We start from the raw sequence: 9,065 nt of genomic DNA on the forward strand, positions 1-9,065 counted from the left end.
GCAGCGTCTGCCAATTCCAAAACAAATAATTGCTTGTAAAACGGTCTGCATACGCTGCTGGCTAGGTACACTTCGGACGGGATATCAGACTATACTTTGACAACTATGTGTATTAGTCATAGCAAGGTCAGATTTTGTGGACGTACGCTGCCGATTAATTTAATGTAAACTACTACCTTCGAAGGCAAATAAAAATAGCCTCGTGCAGTTCGATGATCAACTGTACGTTAGAATTCACCAAAGTAACTAGAATTAAATAAATTGTATTATAAATTGTTCGAGTTCCCCACTCTTAGTTTGAATTAGTTCCAATTTTTACAAATGAGTGAACATACCAACATTCCCTAGTAACAAACTAACCAACACTGCATGTTTTATAAATGTCCAAACGAAATAGAATTAAAAATAATGAACATAACAGCAGCAGCAGTAACAACAACAACAACAACAACAACAACAACAACAACAACAACAACAACAACAACAACAACAACAACAACAAATAACAACATCATCATCATCAACAACAACAACAACAACAACATCATCATCATCATCATCATCAACAAGAAGCATTCACCTACAGCATTATTGGATACATGGGTGAGTGTTGTGCCATGGCAGATAGACATTTTCATTCATACATTGTGTGATTTCATTGAATATGTCATGCATGATATAGCGGCAACTAAACACAGTTCACTGGAGTGGATGAATGAATGTGAAAACGAGGTCATGACGGTACAGGGTTCATATTTCACAATACTATATCGGCCGGTACAACACGTGGATTATTCGTGCTATATTTTCTCCGATTTTACGGTATTTCCGCGTCGATATATAAAATTTGTGGTGATTATACGGATAAATATACCACTTATATAGGAGTGCATTTACACACCCTCATCCTATTGTGTAGCTTTGTCACAAGACAAACAGGTGATACTTGCTCGACAGTCAATCACCTCACGCCCACACGTGGATTTTTCCCGGGGGAATTCACGGTATATTGTGTGTTGTGAATGCGAAAGTTCACAGCTTTTAAATACGGGTGTCTTTCGACTTGTAATCTAGTACTAAGGTAAGTGAAATATCTACTACAAAACCAGCTTGCTTGATTAATGTTGACAATAGCTTTTATGTGTTGGTTTGTTACTACTGTGTATAATTTAGTCATCACGTTTTAATTTACCTGCCATAACAGGCAACAACCGGAAGTAATTTATGTAACAATACAAACTTGTTAATAGTATGCGATACTATTTGTGTATTTTTCAACGATCATTTGCCAATGTTTTATAACATTTATCATCAACTAACTATTACAAACTACTCATTCTGCGTGTATTTGAAATATTGTGTATAAAGGTCAACATAATACCTTGACAATGTTTAATGTTTACCTTAGATACGTAGTTATAAACTGTTTAAAGTGGTAATGTGAACTAATGTCATTGGTTGTAATTATATAATTTTAATAGTTAGCAAGCGTCCGTTGAATGCAAGGAACACCAGAAAATGACTTGTGATTTACAGATGATCTTATGACAGTGTAAACATGTCAAAGGTCATAAATTCTGACTTTATTTCGTTTAATAGTATATCAAACTTCTACAACAACAAAGCATTGATCCCTCAAATCACTAATTAAAACACAGTATCCAAGAAAAAATAATGATTGCCAACAAACTCAAATGCGTACAACTATAAATAAGTTGAAATGTCTCTAAGCAACGAATACATTCCAAAAGGGTGAAAGGTCACACTTTAAAGAGTTTATCTTTAAGATGATGCATTTTAACTGGACTTGGTATATTGATTTTTTTTTCGAAATTAAGAAAAAGGCCAGTATTTTGGTACATTGGATCTTTTACATGTGATGGCTTACTTACACATAGTGGCCACACATGTGTTTTTGTTTGTGTGAATAGTTACTACACTAGTTATTTCAAACATGGAAAAACACATATGAATAGTAACAAGAAAGAGTCAATGTCTTTAGAACACCGTCAAATATAGGGAGATGTGCATTTCCCAGACAGAGGGTGGGATGGGGATGTGCATCCCCACTTTGTTTCTCTGATGTTTGCTGATGTCAGCAGTCAAAATGTAAAGTATAAGGAAAATGTAACTGAATCTTGAAGTTGACCTCTAGTAGCCCCAGATAAATGACATATCAAAGATGTTACGTGGACTGCGTCAGTTTGGTACTTTAATAAATATTGAATGAAAAGACAGTAGGTTGGACATATGATGAAAATAATAATGAATAAAAGCATATTCACATTAAGAGCAACAGATACTACACAAATAAATCATTTTCAAAATCCTCTGTTTTTATTTTGTTTAAAAATGCAATTGCTGTTAATTTCAAATTCTGATAATGGATTCCATCACAATAATAATATGTACAACTATGTGAAGTTTGGTAATAGTATACCACTCGTCCAGATTAGTGTGCATACAGTGTGATTGGAAGTATGTAGTGTACCCACGATTATTTAAATATTCATAAGATCAAGATAACACTACACCTTACATCAATCATACAACTACTATGCCATGCATACTTCTAAACTCCAAACTCGTGACATTGTGGTTAGATTTTACAATTTATACAGGATTAAAATGAGATTACAACTGCAAGTAGTAAAGCAAAATTAGATTTAAACAGTATGCAATCTAAATATTGACTTTATCTATCAAAGTAATATCTTTGACTAGAGCAGAAAAGGTTGACCTTTCTCTTGGACCCTTTCTCCAGCATCTCAACATAATGTCAGACCTAGTGAAGAATATAACATCATCAGAATTTAATGAATATTCCCCTGTAAAAGTAATGTATGTATGTATGTATGTATGTATGTATGTATGTATGTATGTATGCATGCATGCATGTATGTATGTATGTATGTATGTATGTATGTATGTATGTATGTGTGTATGTGTGTATGTATGTATGTATGTATGTATGTATGTATGTATGTGTATATATTTCACACTTAGGCTGTTCTGTTAGAATAACAACATGACAAAATACAGTCTTACATTTCTACACTACACTGTGGAGGTTTCTCGAATTGGCAACCCTTGCGCATCCTAGCATCGACACATGCCTGTATCAGATGTTGAAATGGAGTCCTACCTGATATATAAACACAGACTGCGAAACCTACCCACACATCACTACCGCCACTACCACCACCACAACCACCACCACCACCACCACCACCACCACCACCACCACAAACAACAACAACAACAACAACAACAACAACTACAACTACAACAACAACAACGACAACTTCGACAACGACGACGACGACAACAACAACAACAACAACAACAACAAGTCATAAGCAATTATTACAAGAAGCAGTGCAGTAATGGAATAATTGTCAAACATAAATAGTGGCATTGAATATTTGGCAATAATATCGACTGGGATTTCATTTCTTTATAGTTTTATAATCTTGCCATAGTAAATGTAATCATACACTATATTCATTTGCAAGACATATGCAGTTATTAAATTTCCCTCACATAATACACATCACGAGTTACAGATATAAAATGTCTATTACCCAGATTGACTAGCTTCCAGACTACTACTCCGATCGACCACACTTCACTTTTCAAATTAAAGATCCACCTCGTTATAGACTTTAAAGCCATCCACTGATAAGGTAATTTTTCCTAAAGATATAATACATATATGTTAACATGGATAAATAATGATTATTTTGGGATGATTTAGAATTAAAACATTATAGCATATATATGTATTCGCAGAGCTATATCTAAGATAACTTTACAGTGATATTGAAACACATAAGCTGTACATTGTGGAAAAAGGAGACGTCACGGTTGTCTTGCAACTTAGCCAACTAATTAGTTATATATATATATATATATATATATATATATATATATATATATATATATATATATATATATATATATATATATATATATATATAGTTTTGGTAGTACTGGAACTCTTTCTTGGTTGTAACTCGGAGTTTCACGCATGGAGCGATCATCAGACAACTCATCAGTTGTCTGATGATCGCGCCATGCGTGAAACTCCGAGTTACAACCAAGAAAGAGTTCCAGTACTACCAAAACTATTACGCTCTGCCACTGCAGTATAGAGCACTGTCTTAGCAGATTGATACTCACCGAGTTATATATATATATATATATATATATATATATATATATATATATATATATATATATATATATATATATATATATATATATATATATAACTCGGTGAGTATCAATCTGCTAAGACAGTGCTTAGCAGTATATATATATTATGTACATGTTTTTGATTTTATAATTACTTTGACTGCCATATCGTAGAATCTGTTAGAGTTAGAAACATACGTGCTATAATTCAAGTTTGAAATTTTGTAGGTCATGTCATCACATAACATAATAGGTTTGCCGCAAGATATCGATGTACGATCTGATAAAGAGATAAAATATCACATGATCGTTTTTTTTTTTTATTTGGTACTTTGGTGCTGAGCCAGTGTCATGATCCTGATAGGAGGACCATGTATTGAGAATTTAAATTACTTTCCTTCATTCATAGCCAGTTATAAACATTTACACAACTAATGAACCAAACCAAACATGCATCACCAACTGAGACACACTCCCACTTAACAAAATGAACATTAGTGAACTATTAAAGAATCTAGTGAAAGGGTTTTAACTTACCTTTTCCTAGATAGATAGATAGTTCATACCATTTGAAATGTCTAAACAAAATGATACGATTTGTCGTTCTAATTTACTTGATATCCTACTGTCGGATGTAATTTGTTTATGTTGGCGACTGAGAAAATTTTGAAAATTTCCATAAGGTGCCAATTCCAGGATTTAAGTACACTGTGGATCTTTAACTTTCTGTCCTGGTTTGTCCTGGTTTGTTTTTGTTTTTTTCAGTGTACGCAATCTTGCAACAGGTTCCTTTGTTGGAACAGTGGTAATGCACTGAAAATGTGCCTGTATATGACAGATTAATAAATAAATAAATAAATAAATAAATAAATGGAGAACAATAAAGAACAAGCTATTTATAATTGTTGACACAGTTTCAGATCCTGTCAGTACACAATCAGTTTCTATTCATGCTAAGAACAATTCAAATTATTTGAATTCCCGATACATATAGTACCAGTAAAGCGTAACATCCACGGCTGCTTTCTACTGTTCATATTACAAAATACATGCAAGCCTAAATTAAATTAAGAAGCAAACAAACATACGATTTAGTGATAAACGCAATGTCCTACTAATTCACCGTTAAATGTGGCTTACCAGTAATTAATACTCACCAATCTCCTTTGTCAGACAACGAGTATTTAAATAACATTTTCATGACCTTTAAGGACAGCATTATTTATTTTCTCTCAAAATCATCATAGCGCCTGGATTGTCGTATGGAAAAAATAGGTATACAACAACTACAATAGATAACACAAGACATATAAAACACTTCCAAGGCATCTTCATCTAGAACAAAGCAACGCGTGTTCAAAGAGACTGAAAAAATCATGTAATGTATCGAGAGTGAATGACTAAAGTAGTTTAAGATTACAAGGTTCCACTTTATGTGCTAAATACATGTTCCCCATAATTAAGTTAATATTGAGATATGAGTGCTTGCTATTAGGTATTTTGGCAAAGTAAATGAAGGACAGGCTTGCAGAAATAAAAAAGTTGGGAGGTGTACAGACGTTCAGACAGACAGACAGATCTAACACCAACAGACCAGGCAGATGGTAAGCTACCAATTCAGCAGTATAGCCAGCCCTTCAGTCAGTCAATCAGTCAGTCAGTCAGTCAGTCAGTCAGTCAGACAGACAGACAGACATACATACATACATACATTAAGTAATCGTTTACATATCCTATCTCCGTGCACAACATGTAAAGACAAACTCACTGAGTCATATATGATTGATAATGTTGGCGGTCTGTTAGACACTTAAACAGAAAAATCAAACTCACCAAGTTTCTTGTAACGGATAACACATATGACAATTGAAACCATGGATATTAATACTACAGCTCCAGCTATGCATGTATAAATTATCACCGGAGTTGACATCTGAAGAACAGTAGACCTAGTTACTACACAAATGAAATGTTATAGAAATCACGTTTGTAAGCTATACAATGTCGTGTTTTTTTATATACTCATCAGAACGAGATATAAGTCTGTGCATATTTTTGACTAAACACTGATGATATTTTGACGAAAAGTTTAACTCGGTCGGTAACTTGATTAGTCCGAGCAAATATCTATGTTATAGCTTTTGATGTTGGTTTGTTATTTTCTAATTTTGTTCAAACATTACTTACAGTGTAAGCGCGTTATAAACCTCGGTGCATTCACATCAATATTGTACGAATGGATAACTCGATGCAAAGAATCAAGAGCTAACTAGTATTATATTGGTAGTTTTTCATACTGTAATTTGCTGAAAAATACTTACCGCTATTTTTTGATATTATTTCCTAAAGCAGTCCAGGGATTAGAATGTTCACCTTCCATAACTACCAATCAAGATATTTTGACAACATATAGACATAAGTCGTGTTTTTAGAAATCAAAATTCTGCAAGAATTACGTGGGAAATAATCACCCTCATTCATTCATTCTGGGTGTAAACTGGCGATATAGGATAGGGAATATTGTAGGCAGTCATTAAAGAAGGCCCGCAATATCTGATGACATATTCTAATTGTTGTACTGCAGACTAACTTATGGCCTCAGCGAGTGGTATATGATGTGAACAAACTATGTAATATATATTGTCAGTATCCATGTGTCAACAAGATCGTGTACTTTTTATGAAAAATGTAAACGATAAACCGAAACAGTTGACATAAAAAGAATATACGAATGTGTTTATTTAGTTACTTTGTTTTACTGTCATCGTATTTAGTGTTATGTCTCTTAACCTTTATGGAAAAATTTATCAAATAAAAATTTGTGTCCATCAAATGTAGCCATACATATATGATAGTATAAATAATGGAGATAGCTGTGGACCTACAGTTAGAAATAATGGTGCACACCCGTTTTCTATAACCAAACTAAGTCTGTGATAGCATTGAACAAATTTAGTGAAATCATTTCTCGCTTCTCGTTTTCTGAAAGACAGTTGTAACACTTGTTTATTTCATTAACTTACCTTTTGAAAATTAGAACCTTAATAATAATACAGTATAGCTTTAGCCTGTCGACGTATATAATGACGAACAAGTGCTATGACAACGGTTATATATTTGGTGGATTTTTATTCATTTAACCAAATCATCTGTTCATTGGATTCATTAACCAGATTAAAATTAATTCATCAGACTTTATATGACACATGCGCTTTGTTATCACCAATGCATGTACTAGATTATATTGAATTTGAAGCTTGTATTCTTGAGATATATGCTATTTACAGTAATCAAATAATTACGTAAATGTATCATTGATATTCACTGCATTTTATCAAAACACACATAGCTGTAGCAAAAAAAATAAACGTGTACCAAATACCTTTTTTTTTAACTGAGGCGTTCTTGAGTAAACGATGTCACATACATACATACATACATACATACATACATACATACATACATACATACATACATACATACATACATAGTTATTAGTTTATCATAGTTAATTTATTCACTGTACTATTTCGATATAGATACTACAAGCATAAGACAGTTGTACTGCTAACATAAGTTTGACATATAAAAAGGTCACTAAGTACAGAAAGTCAACAATGGCAGATGGCACACAGAACTGGTGCCGAAACACTGAACAGTTTAAAACTTTAAACAATGGATGGGGGAAAGTTATAACGAGCATTTTGAGAATATCGATGGTTGTAGATTTTAAGTAGTACATAGGCCTCACGTTGTATCTCACCACAACTACAAATACGCACTTAAGAGGTACGAAGTTGCGAAAAGTTTAATTCCTCGAGGTTCTGATAATGTACATAAATGGTCGTCATGTACATTAAAGATAACCAAGTCCGGATTAATCGCTGTTCTGTAGGACATAACCTTTGAGCGAATTTCAAATTGTATACATGATGTAATATCTACCATATGGTCTCCAACACTTTCTTTACTGGATCTGTATAGATACATGAAAGCTTTAGTTTTTTGCATACATACATACATACATACATACATACATACATACATACATGCATACATGCATACATACATGCATGCATACATGCATACATCCTTGCATATTTCTAAGCATAAACTTCGTATATCATGTACAATAGCTATAGTTCAGAATTTGTAATTCCAACTATGAGTGTATGACCAAACGTCGATGGCTTTGACCTTACATGAGGCATTCAGTTTAAAAGTGGTTGCTGTTGAAGATTTCATCTATTTCGTTTTATATTAAATTCTTTAGACGTTGATTCATTTACTTTCAATTTCTCTCCTCAAGAACATTTGTGGTTCTGTTATGTTCGATTCAGTGTTTCCCTGTGAATGATCAGTTTATTTAACCTAATTTAAAAAATATATATATTTATTATCGGGGGGGGGGGGGTCTTTAATAAGTAATAAGTATTAATATCACACACATACATCCCACACAAAAACAACACACAACAAACACGGCGTCCACATCACATCCATAACATAGAATCCTGGAATTCAATCATTGAATTATGTCATCGTTTTTCTTATAATTTCTTTTAAGCGTGAATTAAGACCAGATTTGAACTTAATGCTTCACGTTGGAAGAAAGCCATAGATTTGGGGGCATTATAATATAATATAATATAATATAATATAATATAATATAATATAATATAATATAATATAATATAATATAATATAATGAAATATAATATAATATAATATTATATTATATTATATAATATTATATAATATTATATAATATAATATAATATAATAATATAACTTTATTCTATTTCCATAAAAAATCATCGGAAATTGGTTTTCCACAGGCACTTTTTTAAAAAGAGGTGAATAGGAAA

At 32.6% G+C, this 9,065-nt stretch overlaps 1 protein-coding gene across 3 annotated transcripts in view; it reads left to right on the top strand.

The window, feature by feature from the left end:
- Positions 1-9,065, top strand: part of LOC144440274 (nephrin-like) — a 55,528-nt gene that overhangs the window by 8,132 nt on the left and 38,331 nt on the right. Inside the window, exon 1 of one of the 3 annotated variants that reach the window (XM_078129616.1) lies at positions 991-1,081. The exons of the other annotated variants lie outside the window; for them this stretch is intronic. The gene's annotated coding sequence lies outside the window, so the exon portion shown is untranslated. Of the gene's footprint in view, positions 1-990; positions 1,082-9,065 lie in introns of those variants that run through there. 3 annotated transcript variants of the gene reach the window in all.

Source organism: Glandiceps talaboti, chromosome 9 (assembly GCF_964340395.1).
Source record: "Glandiceps talaboti chromosome 9, keGlaTala1.1, whole genome shotgun sequence".
In the NCBI taxonomy this organism is placed as follows: Eukaryota; Metazoa; Hemichordata; class Enteropneusta; family Spengelidae; genus Glandiceps; species Glandiceps talaboti.